This window comes from Ixodes scapularis, unplaced genomic scaffold (genome assembly GCF_016920785.2).
Source record: "Ixodes scapularis isolate PalLabHiFi unplaced genomic scaffold, ASM1692078v2 PGA_scaffold5__190_contigs__length_132052651, whole genome shotgun sequence".
Classification (NCBI taxonomy): domain Eukaryota; kingdom Metazoa; phylum Arthropoda; class Arachnida; order Ixodida; family Ixodidae; genus Ixodes; species Ixodes scapularis.
In genome coordinates, this window is record NW_024609880.1 from 62,866,811 (window position 1) to 62,887,573 (window position 20,763).

A 20,763-nucleotide genomic window follows, 5' to 3' on the forward strand; every position below is an offset into this window, starting at 1 on the left:
AAATTAAGACTGGTATATTGCTTAAACTCTGTGCAAAAGCTCTTCACTGACCCAGAATCTTTGCCTGGGCAGTCATTGCAATTACCACTGAACTCGTAATAAAATTAATTCTTATCAATAATTGCTGCTAGTTAATTTTTAACCTTGGCTTTTTTTTATTATGACTCCCGCACCAGTCCTAAGTCGGGTTTACCAAACTCAATATCTAAAACTGAGTGTCATTTTTTGTGTTTTCCAGTCTCGTGCTTTTGTTCAAAATGAATACCCAGCTACCTAAATGAGACACCTGACCGCGGAAAAAATAGTTCATTTGTTTTGATTTTTTATGTATTTAACTTCTCGAGCTAGAAGTTTGGAAATCCCAGTTTATCACGTCATCACGTTTTCCTGGAAATCCGCAAAGAGCCAAACGCACGCAGGACAATAGGCCCGGCCCGTCATATGGCCTTAAAAATCACCGTGGAATGCTAACGGCGCACAAGCAATTTTATATTTTTCAATGCATCGGTTGTTTTGTTGTGCATGTGTTTCGCCATTTGGATAAGGATGATTTTCGCATTTTGTTCTGACCATATTTAATTGGCACGTGAGCTGGGAGCGTAGGCAACTGGCCTCCTTGCACGAGAACTGGCGCAGCCGTGCGCGTTCCAAAGAAAGCTCGTGCAGAAAAAAACAAGCGAAGGACCAGGGATGTCAAATTCAAGATATAGAAAAATACCCCACTTAGAGTGCCTTCATACACACGCGCGCTTACCCCACTGTATCGAAGGCGCCACCACTCACGATTTGTCTCATTGATGTACAGGCCTGAAGGCGATCCCACCGCCATCTCTTGGTTCAGAATCACACTAACGAAGGGTGGGGTTGCACCTTAAGGTGACTCACAGCTCAGTGTACCACCCACAGACAAACAGTTTAGGGGAGTGGCATTCTGTGTTCAAGCGAATGCCACGCGCTGCTTGTCTCGAGCATGCTGAAGACTGGGATAGCTGTTTGCCTGGAACAATGTTCGCTTTAAGAACAGTGCCACATGAAGCGACAGGGTTCAGTCCCGCGGAACTAGTTTACGGGAGAACGTTGAGATCGCCATTAAGAATGATCAAAGAAGTATGGGAGGGTTCAGAGCAGGACATCATAGTAGCTGAGTACGTGTTCCGCCTTATTAATAAGCTGCATCAGATGCAGGACATCGCGGGAAAAAAAAAAAAACATGAAGACAGCGCAAATATCTGCTAAGAAATATTATGACTGCCAAACCAGACATCGGGAATTCCAGGTTGGACAGAAGGTGATGGTCCTAAAATCATCTCGGAAAAACAAGTTAGAAGTTCACTGGGAAGGACCTGCAACAGTTAAAGCTGCGGTCCCACGGCAGCCATCTTGAACAAGGCGTTAGTTCAACCAATAGATGGTGACACGCACCCGTGGGTGGCCGAAACATTGGTTCACAGTGGGATGGCTCGAGCACCATCACGTTCCCCTCGTGGCCTTGCTCGCGCCGCTGCCAGCTGTGCTCAGCTGGCTCAAGTAGCGTGGCCCAGCAAACGGAATGGTTCTCTGATATAGGGAGATGCGGTACGGCGGTTGTAACGGGCTTTCGCAATAAATCTTACCAAGAAGGAATCAAATGTTGATTGACGTGGCAATATTCTATCAATAAAAATTTCTTCTGCAGGAATGCACGCTCAGTAGACTCAATCTTCCAAGACACCAGTGGAAGCGGACGTCAAGTAAACTGCGTCGCGATTTTCAGTACTTACCTCACCATTATAATGACGACTAAAATATGGTCACGAAATATTGTGTTTCACGGGGTCCGGAAGATGTTGTAAAGGTTGTTACATTATAGTTTTCAGAAACTTTCTGGAAAGACTCTGTGGTGGCGAAGCAAGGAATTGAACCGAACACGACGAAGCTCGGGCCAAGACTATTTTTTATATCACCGTGGCGCTTGTTGCCTTTTAGCCCCGCGCACCCGCATTCGGTGGACATCCTTTTTTTTGATGCTCTGTCACCACAGGACTCCCCTCCCAGAGACGGAGTCGCTCCAACGAACCGTTTTGTGTAGAAGTCGTGGAGGAAGAGTCGATGAGTAGCCGGAAGCTGCCTACCTCGATGAGCACTGTGTTTCGCCCTCTAAACACAATGTTGGGATTGCGTCGAGGTAGGCCGGTTTGAGGCGGTCCGTGGCAACCACTTCTTCTCGTCCGTTAATCTTGATGGTAAAATTTTTTTCATTTCTCGCCAGGACAAGATGTGGTCCGGTGTAGGGTGGCTGAAGAGAGCGTCGTACCGCGTCTGTCCTGAGAAAAACATGTGTTGTTTCACGAAGGTCTTTGCTGATAAATGGTTTGGTTGTCGCTTTTGCCCGGGTGGGTATTGGCCTGATCTCTCTGAAGATGTTCTGTAGTCTCTCGACGTATGTCTCGATCTTCGGAGGTGCTGCTGTAGGGTGCAAGGGCATTGCTAACTCGTCCGGCAAACGAAGTGAAGGGCCGTAGACGAGTTGGGCTGGGCAACAAGCTAGGTCTTCTTTGACAGCAGCACGAAGACCAAGAAGCATTATAGGAAGAAGTTCCAACCAACAAGTTGGATTTTGGTGAGCCATGATGTAAGCTTTAAGTTGACGGTGAAATCTCTCAACAAGTCCATTGGCTTGAGGATGATAGGCAGTTGTTCGTCTAGGATTGCCACTTTCAGCGTGTCGTACGGTGCAGCGGTGGGCGGATTTGAGAGAATGTCATAGACTTCCAATGCTACTTCGTTGGGAAGGGCAGCTACCAGGTGTCCGAAACGGGTCGTTTGTGACGTGACGTTAGAAACGCCGAATCGGGCTTCTACCTGTAGAAACCAGATTTCCGGGTGCTGTGGCCAGAACGGCGGGAGGCGTACAGCGTAGTGGTTGACGGTATGGGGAGGCTTACCCGTACGATCCGTTTCTTGCGTGTTCGTGGCCATAATTCGCGGGTCACCAGTGTGGTGGCGAAGCAAGGAATTGAACCGAACACGACGAAGCTCGGGCCAAGACTATTTTTTATATCACCGTCACGCGCTTGTTGCCTTTTAGCCCCGCGCACCCGCATTCGGTGGACATCCTTTTCTTTGATGCTCTGTCACCACAACTCGAAGTCTTCCTTGAGTCCAACGCCATCATGAGCAGTAACTGAAAACGATCCACTATTCAGTCGGTGGGTGGCGAAACGTTAACGACCATGACTCCGCATCTGCGGAGTCATGGTCGATGCGTACTCTAAGTGGCTGGAAGTTTACACGATGCCTGCCACGACGTCAAAACACGTCACTGACGTTCTGCGGTCTCTTTTACTTACTTTTGCCCTACCGAAAATACTTTTCTCTGATAACGCGCCAAATCTTGCTTCAAATAAAATAAACAAGTTTTTGATGAAAAAAAAAAAAAACGGCATCAGGCATCACATTAGTGCACCATACCATCCTGCAACTAACGGGCAAGCAGAACAGATGGTGTGCGAAACGAAAAAAAGCCCTTTTGATGCTTACGGAAGAAACAGTTCAGTGAAGAATCGTCAGGTTCTTGTTCCAGCAGCACGCGACGGTCTCATATTACACGGTAGAAACACCCGCCGAAGCAATATTCGGCGGACGAAGAGCCACACCCCTCGATCTCATGATACAATGACCTACGAACGAAGATCGAGAGATTCCCAGATCAAGAGTAATGGCAGTTAATTCGGTCGGACAACTCGTCTACGTGAGAAATTTCAGCGGAAGTCGGGCCTTCCATGTAAAACTTGAATAGAAAAGGCTCTTTGTTGGTTGACCAGAAGGTGTCATTCCTCTGAATACGTTGGGTATTAATGCCATTGAGTGTAAATACCACTAAATCACATAACTCTCTTTGTCTATTGTGTAACTGCCCTTGTATTTGATAGTAGAAGCTATGGTGGTGATTTGGACCTTTCACACCAGGCTCCTTTTTCTTATTTTTCGCCTCATACTCCTTTGCGGTTTAAGTATGCTTCAAAAATCTTTTGGAACGGGGACACTTTACGTCAGCGAGGCCATTTGTTCCAAGAAGTCAATCAGGGAATGCTGCTAGAAATCCGTCCCTCATGTTAACGAATAAGCCGCACTTCTGCACAGTGCAGTTTTCTGTTCCACGTACATTTGTAAAGCAGCATCCTCATTGATTCTGCCATATACTGTTGCGGGTGAAGAAAGTCCTTAGGTACACGAAACTTGAAACAAGTCTGGCACTGTACGTTGTGGTGCGACACCCACTAATATCGTCGTCCTTATAGAGCACCATCATTTAATCATTACCTCGTCACCTCATATTGCTCTTCATCAACAGTAAGTACAATAGGCTACCACCATATTACAATCCAAGAATTGAAAAATTGAGTCGTTCAGCCCTTCAACAAATTTATTATTTATGTAATGTCATTACGTTACATTACCTCGAGACGATCGACGTCCATCGTCGATCTTCAAATACTTATACCTGTATATAAATTAGACGCACAAAAAGGGGGGGGGGGGGGGGGGGCGGTGGTGGCCGAGTGCATGGTCTAGCGCACACCAGCTCGGAGCACTTGGAGCGAAAGCTCGCGCTGCAGAACCCACCCCGCCCCTGGCCGTTTCGATCTGGAAGATCATCGTACCGGCCTGGCGGTCGTGTATCCCTACTCCATGGTGCACGTTAAAAACGCCAGGTTTGCGGTTGTACCGCACTGGCTCAATAGCTCATCTACAGCTGAGACACCAGACGCCCACTAAGGCAGACTAACTTCCGTCTGTATAAACATACACACAACAATTTGCAATTAGACGCATAATAACAAAGAACACAGCGTGCCGCCTCTTTTCTTTGGATGCCTTTTTTTTAAACCAGCAAAAGCTCACGCGTTCTTTCTTTTGAGACGGTTAGAATGGTCGCACATAAAACCCGCATTTCTCCTACCCGGCCGCTTCCTCCTCTCATTATGTGTAGTTGGTTATAACTAAATAAGCTATAATAATGGTGTATCATTTATATTTACTTTCAGTTTCAGTCAGGCAAAAGGAGTTTCGCGGGAACTAGAGCCAATAAATGAACTGCGCTTAGAGTATGGGCACTCTCTTCTCGAACAGTGTTGTGAACGCCGCCATTCTGGTGCTTGTGCAGAGCAGGCGCAACTGCCGATCGTCATGATTCAAAAGTGCGACATCCTCAGTATTAGATTCGGTGTTAGGAAGCTCATGTAATGTTGCTTTCCTTTGGCGCAAACTGTTTAAAATGGAGGACGGAAAAGCGTTTCTTGTGATTTCAGATAAAGCTTCAAATAACTGGCAACCATGATTTTAAGCCACAATATGGCCAAGTGTCGCTACTCTGAAGAGTAGCTTATTTAATGACAGTATTCGTGCTCTTGTTCAAAAGGCTTGTAATACCTGGAGGGGCCATGACGTAAGCCCCGTGGATTCCACAAGTCACTACTTTTTGATACCTGCCTCTTCCTCATTGTTCCCGCTTGTGCCACTAAATATAGCTACGGTTCAGAGTAAACACACTTGGCCATATTGTAGCTTAAAATCATGGTTGCCAGTTATCTGAAGTTTTATCTAAAATCACAGGAAACGCTTTTCCGTCCCCCACAAATGTTTAAAGAACCCGCATTGCAATATTGCATCAGCTTCCTAGCACCGCATCTAATGCTGAGGAAGTCGTACTTTTGGATCATGACGATCGGCAGTTGCGTTTGCTCTGAACAAGACCCAAAATAGCGGAGCCCGATACAATTTTGGGGAACGGAGTGCCGATAATTTAAAGCTCATAGTGACTCTAGGCATAAAGTGAACTCGGGTGTATTCTTTTCCTCTTCGTCTTAATTGTTTATTGATTTCAATCATATCGAATAATAAACACATTATATCACGCTACGCTTGTGTCATTATTTGTCTTAGATTTATTAACCTGACCCACTACTTTGACCATTCATTTATCGATAGTAAATCTTCCAATATATTTTTTTAAATGTGGAGGTAAAAAGACACGGAGATTGATGATGATACAGACGCCAATGCCGCCCTCGGAAATTTTTTGAACATTAGAAATCAGCAGTTTTTCTGCCATCCGTTAGGTAGCGCAACAAAACGCCCAAACAGTTTTTAATTGTTTTTAAAATTAGCTAAGCTCTACACCTATTAAAAAACCAAAGCAAGATCATTGTGAAAATTTAATACACCGCAATGTATATCTATTCCAAACAATAAGTGTTATTAGATGCCAATAAATCTGTTTGATGTTCAAAAAGATATGCGTCGAAAACAGGTAAGTTTGAAGGGCTCCTGGAGCGTTATGACTTTGAAAATGAAAAAAAGCCATCGTCCACCTCTTGGGCAATCATTGTAGCTCTAAATGTTATAAAAGATTTGATCATAGATTAATTATTTCCTCAGCGGCATTTGAAGTACCATGACTCGAAGCACAGAAAAGTGCTACGTTTGATATAAAATATCTAAACAAAAAATTTTACACAACATTACATTTTTTTCTGCATATTACCAATTATAAGCACTACATCTGTAGCTAATTTCATTGTCCTTGCACTTGTCATTAAAAACATATTTGTGCTGAAAAATGTCAATTTTAGGGCAATATTTCGAGGGACGAAAAAAACAAAGTAGTGCAAATAACAAAAAAGTGTATCGTTACATTCTGCTCCGACATCATCTTAACAAAACTGCTATATTGGAACCGTGTTATCTGTAATTGATCGTTCATAAAACATGAACTAGCGGAGCAAGTGAGGGTCCGCGCCATTATATTCGCAACGCTACAAATGCGCATGAACAATAAAAACCAACACATACATAATATCAATTGAAAGAGGATTGCATTGCCTTTCGAATGACATCAATCCCACAAAACAGTATTTAAAAGGAGATGAGTAATGACCTGCCAAAAAGTACCTAAACTGCCACATTCAGTGGGACCGTGGCCTTAAGGAGAAACTGTCGGACACAAATTATGTCATTTCAAGACAAGGAAAGAAAACTAATATCTATCATTGCAATTTGATGAAACCCAATATTATGAGGGAGAGTACGGTCAACTTCTCTCTTGGGGAAGTGGAGGAAATACACTTACGAAAAATTCCGAAGCTTGAAGTGCTCTCTCAAGCACTTACTACAGAGGAAGTAATTGAGGTCTCTGTAAAACTGTCAGAACTAGACGGGAGCCAAGTTGCAGATCTAAGAAAGGTCTTAGGAGAATTTCAGGATTTATTTATAAACCGGCCGGGTCACACTACACTCGTCACTCATGATCTAGAACTAACATCGGATGTGCCGGTTCGTTCAAGGCCATACAGAGTGTCACCGCGTCAGAAAGAGATCCTCAGATCTGAGATCCAGACAATGCTAGATTTGGGAGTCATTGAGCCCTGCGAAAGTGAATATATGTCCCCTATGATCTTAGTAGAGGCACCGGGGAAAGATCCCAGACCATGCGTTGATTACCGTAGATTGAACCTCATCACAAGAGATCAAACTTATTTGATCCCAGATATCGAAGACCGAATTGAGCGGGTCAGTTCAGCCAAGTATATTTCGACTTTAGGCTTAGTGAGAGGCTATTGGCAGGTTCCGATGACGGAGCGTGCCAGTAGATATGCGGCATTTATTTCTCCGAATGGGACATTTCGTCCCCTCAGGCTGAGTTTCGGACTGAAAAACGCACCATTTTGTTTTTCAAGGTTAATGGATGTGGTTCTAAGGGGCACAGAAGAGTTTGCTTTGCCTTGCTTAGATGATATAGCCATTTTCTCGGAATCATGGGGAGAACACTTGGTCCACTTGCATACTGTCTTGGAGCGCATTCGAAATGCCGGTCTTACCATTAAGGCAAAAAAAATGTCAGTTCGGGAGGGCGGAAGTGACCTACTTGGGACACATTGTCGGTCAGAGACTTCGCCGGCCCGCAGAAATTAAGATGTTGGTCGTGAAGGAATTTCCTCGACCCAAGACACAGTCGGATATAAGAACGTTCCTGGGGTTAACAGGATACTATCAAAGATTTATCATAAATTACTCACAAATGGCGAGTCCGCTCACGGATGCACTCAGAAAGACAGAACCAAAGGTGATTGTTTGGACGGATCAAATGGAGCAGTCATTTAGTGGCCGTAAAAAATCACTGACAACTAAACCAGTGTTAAGAGCACCTGATTACACAAAACCCTTCATTGTTCAATGCGACGCCAGCAACCGAGGTATTGGCGTGGTGCTGTGCCAAAAGGATGAGAACGGCAATGAGCACCCAATTTTATACGCCAGCCGAAAACTGACTTGTCGTGAGGAGGCCTACAGTGCCTCCGAGAAGGAATGCGCGTGTTTAGTATGGGCAGCTCAAAAACTTAGTTGTTTTTTAGATGGGACTAGATTTGTATTCCAAACAGATCATTGCGCCTTAACTTGGCTTCAGCAGATGTCATCGAAAAGTGGAAGGTTGCTCAGGTGGAGTTTAGCTCTACAGCAATACAACTTTACAGTTGAATACAAAAAAGGTCGGGATAATACAAACGCGGATGCGTTGAGTCGTATGTAGACTAACACGCTACCACTTTCTATTTGCTAAATGCGAGTAACGACGTAAACTAATACTTAGCACCGACTACAAGGGAATTGTATGGGGATTAAACAAAATTTGTTTTATTTGGATCTGAACGCATACATCACAGCGACTAATTCCTCCCTGGGGTATGCAGATGACCAGAAATAACAGAGCGCTACCCCAATACACTCTATTTTTTTGCTTTGTTTACATGAATGCCTTAGTATAGTCTCCATGCAATTTTGCGAAACAGAATAGACACACAAGGTGACCTTGAGCGTGCGGGGGTCTGTCTTCGCTCGCTCCGCTGTCTCTGTCTGTCTGTCTGTTGCGGCCTGCTCCGTCTCGGCGGCGTTCTGGAGGTCTCTCGACCGGCCAGTTGCAAGCTGGCACCGTCTGACAGACCACTTTGCCGGCGCGGAAGTTGTTAAGTAGTGGAACCACTGACCTGGCACTGCAGACCACAGGACCCGGACACTTACCATCCGCAAGCATGCCACGGCGCGAGACTACTACTTCATCAACTACCATTGAAAGACTCGCGCCATCCTGAACAACTGGCTGCAGCCAAATTGCTGTCGCTACCACCTCCCGCTCTACCGATCAACCGGAGCGAAGGCGGGGCGCGCGACCAGAGGAACGCTTGGTCTAGAGCCACTAAATGAGCTGCGCTTAGAGTATCGGCACTCCGTTCCTCGACATTGTTGTGTGCGCCGCCATTTTGGCTCGTATGCAGAGCAGACACAACTGCCGATCGTCCTGATTCATAAGGGAGGCTTCCTCAGCATTAGAGTTGGTGTTAGAAAGGTCATCTAAGATTGCTTTGCTCTGTCGCGAACTGTTTAAACATTTGCAGAGGGCGGAGAAGCGTTTCCTGTGATTTCAGATAAAGCTTCAGATAACTGGCAACCATGGTTTTAAGACACAATATGGTGAAGTGTCGTTACTCTGAAGCGTAGCTTATTTAGTGGCACTAGCTCGGTCTGGTTGAGCCGAGAGCTACCATTCATCTTCTCATCTTTTTAATTATATCATCTAAAACCCTACCCTGGCTTGACGTTCCTACGTTCTCGTCCCTCCCTCCGAAACCTAACAACATGTGCGAAACCCTCACTTTCTTTGGATTAATTTTTATTTCAATTATTCAAATAAGAACAATATCAGACAATCAACTTTCATGGTGTTGGTTCAATAATGTAGCCACCCCAGGCTTTCAGTTTGCGATTTCCACCAACGATGGCTCTTGTCCTCTGCAACTAATTATAAGCAGACGGGTCCGACTTGCTAGAAACAGCGTCTCAGTTTAGACCACGGTGGTTTAGACTGTGGGAAAGACAGCAATGCCAAAGCCAGCGCTCGAGCTGAGCAGGACTCAAGCCGCGTCTCAAGACAGTCGCGCGCCCCACACTTTGCACTGCTTTCTTTCACTCAATCTCAGCCATACATAGGCAAATTACTTCCAAAATGTAATTTAATTACAATTCCTTTGCTTCAAAAGTAGTTTAACTACAATTACTACTAAGTGAAGGTATATTATTTACAATTACCAATTACTTTTAAAAAGTAATGCAATTACTTTAGGATTACTTACTTCTGAGAGCGACCCGACTTGGGCCATATAACTTTAAACAAGTTCTATAGATTGCAACGTATTTGTTCATTCCTTACTCCAATGTTCACGTACTGTACTTTCTTTTTATGAATTTTGTCAAATTCATGATAGAACTTGACAGTAGGCTGCTATGAAGTACTACGTTCTTATATTTTTAATAAATAATAATAAATTTGTTGATATGCTGGAAGATGCCAGATCGCTAAACAAAAATTGGGTTGACAGACTTTTGTTAGCCCGGGAAATCAAAATGCGACAATTATTCATATTGAAATATTTTACAAGTGTTAATATAAAACTAAAATCCACACGCACTAATACGACCAAATTCACATGAAAACATCACGGTATTGTAAATTATTTACATTGAGTTGAAGTTATAATGGCTCAGTAATATATAAAAACCGAATCGGGGCCCCGAATCATTGGTAACGATATTCGCCGGTGAGAGTTCAGTCTCCAAAATGCTTTTGCGAAAAAATATACGAAGTAGAACCAGCGGGAAATAATCTTGAAAATAATACAAAGATACAATTATGGGACAGTAGTAGAAAAAAAAAAGTCAAAAGCCAAAAAGAAAAAAAAAAACTTTACAGGTGATAATATTTCCTAGCTCAACTCAAAGCTGAAGCCCAATTTCTTTTTTTTTAATATTTTGCCGTGTTTACGTTATTGTTGTTTGCTCGCAAGCAGACGGCGCAACACGGCGTCGTTGAGGTAGGCTCCAAAGAGGATTGTTTTTCAGCCAGCAGTGTAAGCAGCAAAGCAGCAAACAATGCGACGCTATATATGTTGTCCGTGTGTGTGAGTTTGTGTCTTTGTGCGAGCGTTTTACCAATAGCTAGGCCGCGTGTGCGAGCGCTGAGGCTTTCAGAGACGTTCTGTCGGCGCTGCACGGTTTTGAAAAAGTAATTGTAATTGTGCCTGAAATTTTGCAATAGGCGATATCCCAAATTGCCAGCGCCATCCAGTGAACGGGAGAGGAACCGCGTTCGCCATCTTTGTAGTGGCGACGAACGGCCGGGAGGCTTTGCGAGCGGGCTCGTATGCGCAGCGTACCCTCGGGTTCTGCAATTGTATACATGCGTGTAGCCCGTGTAGCAGTAAATAGGTTTTTCGACGCTGGCAAGATGACGGTGCATTGCTGCGTTCCGCAGTGCAAGCAGCGCGGCATCAGCGACAGCGACGGGAATAAGGTATGTAGCAGCACCGCATGGGGGATCTCCTTTGACGGGGTGCTTTGATCTTTCAACTTTGAGCCGATTGCGTAGTATCTGGTTGGTGGCGTGACCGCGAGACTTCCCTTAAAGGGCTGTTTATACTCCAACGTTGAGCGCAGTGAACGCAGCGTAGCGCAGAACGCGCGCCTTTTATTCGCCGAGAACCAGGAACTCAATATTTGCGACCAATCAGTATCTGCGCGCGGTGCGCTACGCCGCGCCCGTCGACGTTACGTTGGAGTATAAACGTACCTTAACTGTTCGTACGATAGGGCGGCAGCGCGGACTCACGCTGCCGCCCTATCTATATGATTCTGTCCGACCGGAATCGTTCAACTAAAACTGTGCCGTTTGGGCGCAGGTAGCAACACCCGCTTGCTTCCGCCATTTACTACGTTGCCTTCTGCTCGTTACCGTGCCGGAAAAAAAAAAAAAAAAAAAAAAAAAGATTTGCTATGTTTGTTTGGTAATCCCAGTTTTGCTAGTGAGCCCCGGTGAAATTATTTAAACGTTAAATGCTGCGCGTACCAATGGCGCTTCTGAATTCTTGATTCAGTGTTCCTTTTTTTTGTTTTAGGTATCCTTTCATCGCTTTCCGAGAGATCCCACCCTCTACAAGAAATGGATTATCGCAATGAAAAGAGACGAAGGTGCTAACTTCCGCGTAAACATGAAATCGACGAAAGTGTGCTCCAAGCACTTCCGTACATGTGACTTTATACCTGGCGTGGCTAGCGGGCACAACCTCCTTAGGGACACTGCAGTACCATCAGTGTTCGCCTTCAAACCGCAAAGCAAAGTTCGGAAGCCCCCAAAACAACGTGCACCACCACTGGTAAAGAAAAATGACCACCCCCTGCAGTCAGTGGCACCGACTGCTCAAGCGAGTGAAGTCGTGCACCAAGACGCAGTGATGGGCAGCAGTGATGGAGTGGATGCCGCTGTTGCAAGCCCAGTGGAACCGGTTCATGACTGCTCTTCACGTGCTGCAGAAGCCGAGCATATTGCAAGTGTAGTTGACCAGCAGAAGAGAGAAATAGCACGGCTTCGTGATGAATGTGAACAGCTGAGACAGCAACTGGAAAACGCAAGGGGTGCACTACGTGAGCTTCATGCAGAAAAAATCCGCCTCGAGTGCCAGGCATAGGTCGGCATTTTAAGCTGTCCTCACTCAAACTCACGATCACTATTTTTTCCTCAATCAGATCTCACGCCCACTCACGATCACGATTTATTCAAAATAGGATCATCACCCGGACTCACCCTCACGGCTCAACGCAAAACCAAAACTCACTCGCCGTCATCATCACGGTCGTCACGCTCACAGATCATCACGGTCATCACGCTCACAGGTCATCACGAATCATCAGACTCACAGGTCATCACACTCACAGTTCCTCACGGTCCTCACACTCACAGGTCATCACACTCACAGATCCTCACGCTCCTCATACTCACAGGTCATCACGGTCCTCACGGCACTCACACTCTCAGCTCCTCACGGTCCTCACTGTTACAGGTCATCATGCTCCTCACGCTCACAGGTCCTCACACTCACAGCTCCTCACGGTCCTCACACTCGCAGGTCCTCGCGGTCCTCACACTCACACAGGTCCTCACGGTCCTCACACAGGTCTTCACGCTCATCACACTCACAGGTCCTCACACTCACAGGTCATCACGCTTGCCGGTTGCTTTCTTTGTGCTTTTCTTTTGTTTGTCTCAAGCCTTTGGTTTGTCTTCGCGTGAGTCGTGCGGCGGGGAAACTTCTGAGCCACTAATCCAATTTGAAAGAAATGTACTATGTTAATGTTTATGCTCCGCACATTTCTACCAAATTTCGTAAACCTGGATGAATTACGAAAGAAACTAAATGCAAGCTGACTAAAGTGGGTGCGTTTAACTTTCGCCTGCTGACAAGGGCGGCGGGAAAACAGAAACGCGCCTTCCAACAGGTTACACAGACAATGTCGCAGTGATTAGAACATTGCCTCGCTGTGCATACCTCGCTCATTTGTACACAGATAAACAATTACTACATATATCACCTCCGTTTCTTTTCTTGTGCCACCCACAGGTACTTCTACGGAAGTTTATGCAGAATTTATATATAGTAAACATATGGGCATCGACCCATTTTTTTTGTGTGTGTGTGCGTGGGGGGGGGGGGGGGAGAGAACGGTTATATTAGGTAGGGTGGTTGCACGTGACGACGGTTTGAAATGTCACCATAATCCCTGTTGACAGTGGTGTCTGTCAGTCGTATGCTATTCTATGAACAGAGGCCGCGGTGGCCGAGTTTTCTTCTCACTTGAGTTGCTTCTGATTTTGTTGATCGACCGTGCTTGCCGGAGTAGGCTGCGATTTAAGGAGAATCATCGGCTGGCATTGTTTTTCAGTCATCTGGGCCTTTATAAAATACTGTCAGCATTCATTATCTTGATACATGCAGCCGTCCTTGAATTGATTTCGTTTGAATTGGTTTGACTTTGGCATGACTTTGCTTGGTTTGGTTTGGAGTGGCTTGGGGGTTTGCGGCCGTCCCCATGTGGTTCTTTGTCGCGCTCTCGATCATGTAGGGCGCGCCACTTTTCATGCGGCAAACCGCGTCATTCTTGACGCGCAGTTTTATAATGGGCAATCAGTTCGTCGAACAAGGTTTCATAGACAGATTGTTTCATCGACACTGCGATGTTTCATCGGCAGATCATTTCTTCGACATTTGTTTCATCGATGTGTCATCCGAAGATCGTTTCTTCGACATTCAATGCTCGACAGAGCTTATTACTCAGCCACCATATTACTACATTTCGTCGACACTTTTTTTGTTCGTTTTGTTTTACTCGTACGTCTAACGACATTTCTTTTTCTCTCTCTTTCATCGACGCAGCGTTGGCTCCTTGACGTCATGCGTTCTTCGCGTGTTCGCAGCGCACTACGGTGTCCGCTTCGGACAGGGCGCAAGTGGCGCAAGCGCAAATGCTCCTCACTCTTTGTACGCACGCAGTGCAGTGTGCTGTGCGTGGTGTTGGCTGTGCGCTTTCGTCGCTTACGTTGCTGGTGTGGTGCGCGCGGCGCGGCGGCTTTTTGCTCACGTATGGCCGTTTGGCCGCGTGCTCGGCCTGTCTAGCGGATATTTGTTTACGAAAGGAGCGTGCCCTATAAGGGGGGGGGGGGGGGGGGGAGGAGGGAGGGGGGGAAGCTGAGGCTCGGCGCTCGGCAGCCAGACGGTCGGACGTAATTGTTGCTTTCTGTCGTGCTTTGGGCCGCGTGCACACTTGACGCTCGCGAGATGCTGAATCATTCCAAACTTTTTCTAACAGGAGTTTTTCTCGACGCAGTGGTGGCTTAGTATACCGCTCATTTTTTGTAGCGACATGTGAGGCTTATTTTGTGCCCAGTAATGCACGCGAAATTCCAAAACTGATGTTTTGCAAGTGTTCCGAAATAGGTAGTGACGTAGACGTTAATCTGTCGGTTTCGGTAGTCTTTAGAAGTCCAATGAACGAGGTATTTGCATTGTTATAGAGTCGGAGCATAAGGAGTTTGAGCGAATATAGGGGGCGCTCCGATCGATCCAACATGGCGGAAAAGAGGGGGATAGATTTGCGACGCCCGTAGATCGGTAGCGTATAAATTAAACAAAGCGTGCTGTTCTCTGTTTGTTTACGTGTGCGAGACGATCATCGATTCAACCAAGACCTACCGTGATGCTACAAATGAAGTGTTCAAGCCAGTCGAAGGCAAGCAATCTTGCCATAGTCAAGATATGTGTGCAAGTGTTCGACGTGAGCTCTCACGCTGGTGCAGCTGTTCTCAAGTTGAAGCGAATGTACTTGGGTTCAAAGAAAGGTGCACATCAACAATGTTGGCGCGTTGAAACTTTGACGCGTACTTTATCTAAAACTAAACTTATCAGTCTGCGGCTACAAACATTCTCGTTGACGTTGCTTAGATGAAGTAACCATTCAGGCCTCGCATTAAACGGTGTTGCGAACTCTTCGGTTGTTCTAGTTAATTGTGCTAAAAAGCGGTTGGATGGAAAGTATGACAGCTACAGCATACAAGGGACGACTGAGGTCTTTATCCTGCGTTCTATGTATGGAAACATCGGTATCGTTGGTGTTATATTGCGATCAGCTGGTTGCCGATCGTCCTGTTTTTATGCATAATGTAAACAAGCCCCGGAAGCGCCAATCTCATTTCGATGTGCTTGTGCACCCCTACAAGCCTCCTTTTGGCTCTTGTGGAAAGCTTTATTGTAATAGCAAAAGTCTCATCGGCCGTTCGAGTTGTATGTACCACGGTGATATCTGCTGTGAGTGATCTGCAAAATAAACAAGTCTGTATTAAATGCCAGAAGGAGAACAAAGGTAAAGTTTTTTTTACTTTTTTTTTCTTTTTACAAAAGAGGGCAAAGGTTCTGAAACAAGAGCAACCTTGGCTGATATTTGAGTGTGCTCAAGAATGAATGGCAAAAGGTGCTTATGCTAAGTGGTAGATGTACACTGTTAATTTTCTTTTGCCTCTGCATTGTAAATTGAAAGATATGTATCAGCAGAAGGCACTGTCCTTTTGAAAATGTATTTTATTAGGGCAAAAATAGGTTTTCATACACAACCGAAGAGTTCGCAACACCATTTAATGCGAGGCCTGAATGGTTACATCATCTAAGCAACGTCAACGAAAATGTTTGTAGCCGCAGGCCGATAAATTTAGGTTTAGATAAAGTATGCGTCATAGTTTCAGCCTCAAACGTCAAACATTGTTGATATGTACCTTTCTTGATGACAACTGCACCAACGTGAGAGAGCCCACGTCGTCGAAACTTGCACCCATATCATGGCTAGGGTATGGCAAGATTTCTTGCTTGAAGTGAAGATCATCTCGCTACGACTAGCTACGACCACACACCGCAGCGATGCAGGCGTCGAAGGGGTGCACCGCAGTCAGTCGCCGTCACCCGACGCTGCTCGTTTGACATTCACGGCTTTCCGCCCAGGTGCTTCGTTTGTACTTGGAACCAAGTGTTATTTTCTGTGCTTGTGTCTGTGCTCAGTGGCTGAATATGGGCCTCAAGAGCAGTTCTTCAGGCTCAATAGCATTCGCCGAAGAACTTGCGAAGAAAATGCCACCCAGGAAAAAAAGCACGAAGACACAACGCACCAGCTTGGTGGACTATGCACTGGTCGCGGAAACCAGGCCCTGCGGAGTATACACCAAATGCAAACTATCTAAAAAAAACATTTTTAGGCTCAAATTGGTTTCTGCGGACTAAACGCCTGGACACTGCCTGTTATCATGCATTGTATATTCACCACTGTTTGTCGCGGCTTGATACTGCCTTCCTGTAATGATGCAGAGGGGTCAACTGAACCTTGAAATAAACATATTTAAGCACATCTAGACACGATGTTCCTTAAAGCCAGATGGTCAGGGAAAAGGTGTGCCATTACCGAATTTGCCAACAGCACACCAATGGTCACAATCCAAACTCACCGAGTCAATGGGCAGTTTTCCACCGCATTATTGCCGTGTGATCACCCATTTGGTCCATTAAAAACCTTGAGGCTGTAGCCACCAGCACACCCATTCTAGATCTGGAAAGCTTATGCTGTAGACGAAATTCTCGTATCATCACATTTTTAGCAAACTGAATGGTCCCACCTGTTACACTTTTAGCTTTGGAAGTAAACCAGTTCAGAATACCACCAGTGGCATACATCGTGCCAAGCATTAGTGCCGCGTGTGGCAGCAAAATGTCCTAACTAGGGAAGCAAACTTAATCGATCGTGTTGATTAAAGCACCTAGATACGGGATAAATTATCAATCAATCAAAGAAGGACCCTCTAAAGGGAAGCTTTCTCGCCGAACGAACATTACTTTTTATTGGGCGTTCCGCAATGTAAGGCCGAAGACAGTCACTCCGTGATCGGTACAGAAGCATTTGCTCAGTAATCGGTCGTGCGTGATAAAAACAGCAAAAACAAAGGTGGATTAGAAACGCGATACATTCGCCTTCGCACGGAGTACTTAAACTTAAAATCGTGTCAACATAAAGCGACTATGGCCCCCCATGTTAGCAGCTATCTTAAATTTTACCAGTGTAGTCGTCACACCCGTGCACCAAACGAAAGCGTTGCTGCAAGCCCCTCCGCCGTCAACTTTGAGTCGCTGTCTGAAGAACTGCTCTATGAGGTCCATATCCAACCACTGAGCACATACACAAGCACAGGAAATAAAACTCGGTTCCAAGTACAAGCGAAGAATCCGGGGCGGAAAGCCGTGAATGCCAAACGATCTGCGTCGGGCGACGGCGACTGACTAAGGTTGCCCTCCTTCGACGTCTGCATCGCTGCGGCGGGTGGTCGTAGCTAGTCGTAGCAGATCGTGTCAGCTCTGTTGCTCGTACTGGAACACTAGAGCCGCGTAATATTCTTGCTGCCGAAGTTTATAAGCCTACGTTCGTGGCCAACGCATTTACACAAAGCCAACACCCAGCTAACCTATCCCCCTCTTTCTCTTTCGGCGACCGGCCGCCAGGGCGGTGACATCGTCGCTGAAACTCCTCAATCGTCTACGTCGTCTTCTTTGCCATAGGGCAGCTGACCGATTCTACGTGCGCGAGCTCTCGCTGGAAGCGTAATCCTATTTATATAGTGCTCATCCGTGTGTACTGTAGCGAATATTTCAGGTCCAACATATCAATAGTTTATTGTTATCAACCACGAAAACGCAATATCTGTAAACACCCCCCGACAAAGAAAGAAAACGAGAGCTCGCCGTTCGCTTTGACCAACGTTGGCTTTGACCAATAGACCGATCTCACCAATCGTCTAGAGCGTGCGTCACGCAGCCGGGAGGCACTCACTTGATCGAATGACGTTTTAGCGAACGCCCACGTTTCATCGAACGACACTTTAGCGAATAGTCGGACGCCGCGAAGCGGCGTTTTCGGGTGGGCCAAGTGAGTTCATATTTTTGTAATGAGTTGCCGTAGACTGTCGCCGCGAAGCGGCGTAAAGCGCAGCGCGACGGATGGGTTAACGCGCGCCCCCGTTATTCGCTAAAACGACCATTCGCTCAAATTTCGCCGTTCGCTAAAATGTCATTCGCTCTTGTGATATGGACCCAAGGCCAGGCTCGCCGTTTCCGCCGGTCCTGATCCGAAGCTCGCTGGTGGAACGTTCCGGGGACCGACATGGGCCGGACCAGCCAGAACGGCTCTATCGTTCCTGCCCGGCCCCAGCTTCGTGCAGCACGCTCTTCCTCTTTCCTCGCCGGCTGGCCCCCGCTCGCGCCTCGCTCGGCCGTCCTCTTCTTCTCCCGGCGCCCCCACGACACTAGAATAAAATGTGGGTAATTAGAACCGAACTCTCCGTGCTAGAGAACAGTGCACAAGTCTGGCGACAGGCAAAAAAGTGTGCGTGTGAGAAGGATATTTACGCTTCGCCTTCGCATGAGCTTTTTCTAGAAAAAAAAATTGCATACTGTTTTCTGCACGCCGTCACATTTGTTACCAGACTCAGCATTAAATTTGGTAGCCGAAACAAACAAAAATTTGTTCTACGAAAATCCACTATTTAAAAACTTGCATGCTTAGAAGGTTTGCACGCCTACAACTACGAGTGCCGGAACAGGTCGACGGGCATCTCGTTTGAAGACCTGATCGCCTGATTCTCGACGTCAAAGCGAAGCAACAATCGGCCCAATTTTTCCTACTGTATTTCTCTAAATGGTTTGTCTCGGAGACTCGTAAAAAACTAGTATAAATACGTTATTTTGCAAAAGGAGTCTGTCAGACCACTTTTCAAGCCTGCACATCTATTTTCGTTCACTTCAACAATTAATGTAAAGTTCACTTGATGCATCGCACTCCAGTAATCCACTCTGTCGCCGTGTCGCTTCCCAAGGTCTTAAAAGGAAGCGGTAAAGTCTGACGCTTGGGTCACCTGCACGACCGTGGCAGTCTTTCACGCAGCAATAGCGGCGTTTATTTTTGGGGAAACTCAAGGCTTAGGAGAGACGTCACAGGAACCCGGAAAGGTCATAGAGACGTGAAGTTGAGACTTAATTTTATGAAAAAACAGTTCTAAAAAGGCTCACGCCGGTCCAAAGTGCCACGTTCACACGTGGTTTCTAAATGCGCCCGCCCACAGTCCTCGCGACCCAGGCCGTCCTGGACTATCCAATTTGTTTTATTTTTCAGTCGCTAGATGGCGCAACGTGTCGTGCCAACTCCCAAGTTGGGCTGGTTGCCTAAGGGCACACTTAGCAAACTGTTGAAGCTAGGACTCAGTGGGCCAATTAGAGCGTCGCATAGAGACAAGTGGCATCTAGAATGGACGCCTGTGAGACGCTGCCACGCTGCCATGTGTCTTACTCCAATAAATCTACTGGCTCATCGGGATTCGCAAAATTCGCCGTGTGCCGTGTGCCTTCGGTGACGGAGGCGCGCAGTGGCCGCAACGTCGCGGCGCCTGCCCCACGGCCACGGCCGGGTTGCCGGCGCGCCGGCTGGACGCGACTCCGAGGCGCCAATTGCCCGGGCTTCTCGGGCTTCGTGCGTGAAGCTGTGCTCCCCTTGGCCGTTGTTTATTCATGTTTTTTTTTGTTTTTTTTTACGTTGTTATGGTTGAATGCATAGGTGCTCAGGGTGAGGCAAGAATTTCTTGTAAAACAAAAATAATATATCTGATAACCAACTTTTTACAATTCAATTCTTAAACACTTCTTATCGTTGGAAGGGGTCCATATCACAAGAGCGAATGACATTTTAGCGAACGGCGACATTTGAGCGAATGGTCGTGGCGACAACTAGGGTCGGCGGGTCCGGACTGCCGGCTCTCGAAGACGGGCAACCGGGAAGTACAGTAAACCCATTCGCTGCCTTCCCGTTGCGTTGTGTCACTTCCTGGGAGACGAGCGAAGCACAGACCGATCGGGCGGCGATTATTATAGAGCGACGCCGCAGCGCACGAAGACAGTTCAAACAGGTCTCTAAATGACAGCTCCAGATTATGCTCTCAACACTTGGACCTATCAAGGCTCCCGATGGTCTTAAAAAACCGCATAAAATAAAAAGGAACATGGCGCGCACGTGCACACGGGGACTGCTGAAATCGAGTTCGTCGCCGCTCGCCACGGCCCGACGGGCAGACTAGCCACTGGCCGACCCATTAAGAGAGACCCCTCCGCTTGTGGCGCCGAATGCAGCACTCTCGTGGCGCCGCCTGGCCATTGCCGGCTGGCTGTCCTGCACTTGCGCCATCTTGCCCCAAACAACACTTAAAAGCATGATATCGCACAATGTGAAAGACCTCACTCGAAGCTTCGATCGATCATGACACCGCCT